This window comes from Orbicella faveolata, unplaced genomic scaffold, assembly GCF_042242905.1.
Source record: "Orbicella faveolata isolate gen_17 unplaced genomic scaffold, um_ofav_v1 contig_25, whole genome shotgun sequence".
Taxonomy (NCBI): Eukaryota; Metazoa; Cnidaria; class Anthozoa; order Scleractinia; family Merulinidae; genus Orbicella; species Orbicella faveolata.
In genome coordinates this window covers 30,902,501-30,907,500 of record NW_028301553.1, presented here as the reverse complement: position 1 = coordinate 30,907,500, position 5,000 = coordinate 30,902,501, and the positions used below count along the sequence as shown (strand labels likewise).

The 5,000-nt window shown below is 40.5% G+C and overlaps 1 protein-coding gene across 1 annotated transcript in view; it reads left to right on the top strand.

Annotated features, from left to right (window-relative positions):
• The window catches only part of LOC110059300 (carbohydrate sulfotransferase 11-like), an 11,346-nt gene extending 10,667 nt beyond the window's left edge, over positions 1 to 679 (top strand). The window contains exon 4 of the mRNA XM_089293591.1: positions 1 to 679. This exon is cut by the window's left edge and continues 1,752 nt beyond it. The gene's annotated coding sequence lies outside the window, so the exon portion shown is untranslated.
• Positions 680 to 5,000: the final 4,321 nt, after the last annotated feature.

Here is a 5,000-nt window from a genome sequence, read left to right as displayed (position 1 = left end):
TTGCTATGGCCGTTGCCACGTGAAAAAACTTATACCACTGTGTACTTTCCTTAAATTTCACACTCATCTGGAAGGAAATTCTGCAAGATCGTTTCAAAATGTTTTTGACAAGTCCTCAAGGATCTTAAGTCTTGTATTTCCAAGAAATTGAATTTTTCATGAACATCGCCATATTTTAGGGTACCATACCCCCTTAATGATCATAAATATAAATATCAATTAGATTTGACCTCACATTGTAGATGTTTATTTTACTTTCGTACATTTAAGTAGGTTTTAAGCCTTATTTTAGAATTTTTGTCTCTGTAACTGTCTTTTCGGTGATCTATTTATACACGACCCCATAAGCTGCAAAGCTTAAGGTGGCTCAAAACAGTAATATTTCCGTGAGACTCCTGGGTTCTAACGCGCACTTCAGCGCGAAGTATCACGCAATCACCCGAGGGGTCGCGAGATAGCGCGCGAGATCTAAGGTTTTCAACACTGCGACGTGGCGCTCGATCGCGCCCGCTATCAATCCAAAAAACACCAGGAAGAAAAAACTACTCTTCAGGTTTTCTTTGTTGGTTTTAGGGACCGTTCATTTTTTATGAGGTAGTGGGGGCTGGTGGGATTTGGGGGGGGGGGGGGCCATGCGAAAAAAAATGGCTTTCGAGGGGGGGCCATCCCAAAAAAATAAGGGGAAAAGGGGGGGTCACCTGAAATATTTTAGTAAAACTTTAAAATGGCATCATGTTTGAATATCAAAAAAATTGCTGTAGAATAAACATAGAAGGCAGGATACAAATTTATTACAAACTTTCCTTCTGCTTTAAAAAAACGTTTGGCGACAAAAAGCATTTGTAGCTACTGAAAAGAAGTATTTAACACTGTTATTTTCGAATGCAACTTTCACTGGCACTCATCTTCATCTCCGCTGTCGTCGAGTTCTTCGTCGCCGCTTGTGCTGCTATGGGAGTCTCTTTCACCAATGCTGCAAGAAGCAGCAATGCTTTCCGTCAGAGTGTACTCTTCAGGGTACATGAAGGTGTAAACATAATCTCTGACTTCCCGCTCAAGGTTGGTGGTGATTCTGCTTCTTGTAACATTGGTGAAATAATTCCCTTCCAAGAGCTGTGCGATGTATGGCCCATCTCTTCTAAATATCGACGTGGCAACATCCTCAACTTTAAGACACTCTTCCAGGACGACCGTTCTAGGAGAGTACACAAGGCATTGTGGAAGATCATTTCCTAACGGGTTTCCAACACAGATTCCATAAACTCGTTGGACGTTGTTTTCAGTCCGCTTCCTCTTTCTTTCATTTGACTTTCTGCGGTTTTCTTTTTTCCTTCTCCTTTTGTTGATGTGCTGTTTCAGTATGCCCTTGAATATGCTGTTATAATTGCTCTTCTTATTTTCTAGTGCTTCCATGTCCTGCGTGACCTTCGTCAACTTAGCTTCTGTACATTTGATCTGTTTTACATTAAAACTGTGGGCAAATTCTCCGCCCTGCTTTAAAGCAAGCCCATTGGACTGAAAGAGTGTGGAATCGTGTTCCTTTACATCTTTCAATATGACATTCAACTTTTCCACCATTGCTCTGTGCTCTTTGATGGAGAAGTTCAGTTTTCTTCCATCACTGGGCTTCAACTGGTACCCTTGCATGGAAAACTCACTCGCCCTTTCTGAACAGCCATCCGCACTTAGAAAGATTGCTTCTTTTGCTTGTAAGATGTCAAACTGCCTGGATCGCTCAGCTGTAAACCTTTTCTTAAACGACTCGTCGCTTTCGCCATTATTGCGCATTTTGGAATGAGCCTCTTTCATGATGCTCATGTAGTAATGCGCTCTTTCCCCGATTGGATTAACAATATAAAGAAGAAAGAGCATGGAAGTGGCAGGCTGGTTTTATCTGACCCAGAGAGCGTTGCTCTATTTGCAGATAAGTTTATTGTCAAATCGAAGTTTGTGGTGGATTATCTTCAGCATCTTGAAGTGCTGGAATTTAAAAGGAAAAAGAGAGCAGAAGAAAAGGCAAAGTTAAGTAGGGAGGAGGATTATCCTTGGACTGAGTTGTGCGAAGATCTAACCAAGCTTAAAAAGCTACGTGTTCCAGAACTAAACAAGTACTCAAACCACCACGGGCTGAAGCAGCATTTGAAAAGCAGCAAGAGTGAGAAAGTAAAGGCAATTGTAAGACATTCATGCTTGCAGCAGAAGAGTCCTCAGAGCTGGCCAACCAACACTGAGAAATGCCAGGACATCGACACAAAATGACCACACGGCAAGTGCTGACAGCAGTGAAAGGGATGAAAGTGACAATGATGAGTATGACAGTGATGCCATTGACTCTGGGGGAGACGATGATTCAAGTGACGTCATTCTTGCATTCATCAATTCAGATGAGGAAGATGCCAATGAGAGGCCAAATGCCACATGCTCAGGGCGAGCCACAACTAGGAGATCCGAAATTGACTTCTCTTTCTTTTGATTTGTTTTTTAAACAACAGCTCTCTGTCGTATAGAGATTGTAAATATTGTCTTCATAGTGAGCACAATAACGTGAAGTAGGGGGATAATAGAGAAATATTAAAAAAGTTGAAATCTAAATATTGTTTGTTCAATTTTTTTTTGGGGGGGGGTCATCCCAAAAAATGACCGCTATAAGGGGGGGTCATGTGAAAAAATTGGTAAGCTGAGGGGGGGTCATGCGATTTTTAAATGGCGCTTCCCAAATCCCACCAGCCCCCCCTCCCTCATAAAAAATGAACGGTCCCTTACTTGGCCAGTCTCACTTTCGGGTATTTATGGTACTCTTCTTCTACCGCTTATGCCCGGGTGGGGGAGGGGGGTACTGCCATATATGGGCCACATAGGTATGTGCCGCTGTGAAGGGTATGGTTTTCAAGCAGTTTACTCTAGAATAGGGTATATAAATCAGAGCGTTTGGGTCTAGAATAGGGTATCATTTTTCACGAAACTGACCAGTTGGTTGAAGATTTTATCTAAACTAAGGAAACCAGGAATTGCCACTCAAAAATGTAACAAAAAATGAACTCGGCAACTTTAAATTTTTTACCCTCAGCCTCAACAGCGTCGATAGATGATTATCATAAAACACTACTGGATATCATTAACTGTCAAAAATCGGGATTCAGACGGAAATCGGTGGTTTTAATATTGGTTACTATAGTAAAGGGTAGCAAAATTCAGCTGATTTCAAGATTTACAGAACACCGACCACGAATATGAGCCACTTACAACAAGAATTTTACAAGTCAAAAAAGCAACTACATTAATATATAAAAAACTGATTAGCAACAAGAGTTTAACCGCAGAGTCAAGTCAAAAGAAGTGGCTAGAGGATTGTGGCCTACCAATAAATGACAACATGAATTGGACTGCTGCTTATCTTTTAGCTAAAAGATGCACAAAGAGCACTAAGCTGATAGAGTTTCAGTTTAAATTCTTACATAGACGTGTACCAACCATGTAACTTCTTATTTAGAATAGGTCTACAGGGCAATGAAAAGTGCTGTTTTTGTCACACCCCCTCTGAGTCAATTATTCATCTTTTGGTCATGCCGCGAAACATCTCACTTTTGGAATAAACTTACTGAATGGCTGAAAAACTTAAATTTACTCCCTAGAGATTATGCCTTGACAAATATTACTGCTTTGGGTCTGAGGCCAGATATCTCTCAATTTGCGCTTCTTATCAGTTACTGCTTTCTCTTAGCACGATATCACATATGGCTCGCTAAAACAAAAGATGATCATTCAAATTTCATATGCACACTAAAATCACAATATGAAATAGAAACAAAAAGCATGAGAAGTGGAGACACAAAGAAATGGAAACCTCTTACAGGATATATGAGGATTTAATTAATATGTATGGGTTATTGACCAAGGTCAAGATGGCTGGATATTGGCCAAGTTCTTTTTTTGCGTGTTTATGGACCGAGACGGAGTCGAGGTCCATAAACCCGCAATATCCAGCCATCTTGACCGAACAAGCTTGGTCAATAAAGGATTTATTATATGGCTTTCGGAGAAATTTTTCTTGTGGGACACGGCGGGTAGTCCCGAGCGGGCAAGATAGCTCCATCTTACCCGTTCGGGTAGCCAATCACAGCGCAGGATTTGATTCATCTTGCCCGCTCACGGAGCAAGCCATATAATAATTTAGATTATATTTTCTATACCTATCGGTATCTCCTACCCATTAGTCTATTTCTAATCTCCTGTCAGATGCATGATTCATTTTACCTTTAATGTACCACATGCCTTTGGTCTGTTTTTTTATGTTTATATAGTACAACCTCAAGCTGTAATGATAACTATCTATCTTTCTTCTTTTTTTCTTTGCCCCTTGTCGTCACTGTATTTGTTAGTATCGTAAGTCGTTTAGATGTTGTAATTTAAATAGCGCAAATAATTAGAGCAATATCATGTAAATAGAGCTAGTGTTGTAAGTAGTGGCTGACTGAATCGCATTGAATAAAACTGAAAATCACCGTGTGACATTTACATTCAGAAATGTGCTATTCCTAAATCAAATATTAGACTGGGTTCCTCCCTCACATTTCAATGGCTTTTCAAGTTATTATGTTCACACTTGTATGATCCTGATACTGATTTGTTCCTCTGATTGATAACAACCATTGATAATTAAATGATGAAATTTGGTTTGAGTTTACGCTTTTCGCACCATTTTGTGTTCAGCAGTTGTTTATTTAAAGTATAATTATTCAAAATGGTGGTTAGAGGCTGTACAGGATGATCATAAGCGGAAGTTATATGGCACGAACAACCCCACGAAGAGAGCCTGTCGCGGAATTTAAATCCACCGCCGTTTTACCTTATGTCCAAGGAGTTTCGGAGTCTCTCCGCCGCTGCCTAGAACAACAAGGCATTCGCACCGTCTTTAAGTCCGACACGACACTTCGGTCACACTTAGTGCGACCAAAGGACACCGTCAACCCGGCTAAACAAGATGGTGTTGTCTACAGGAT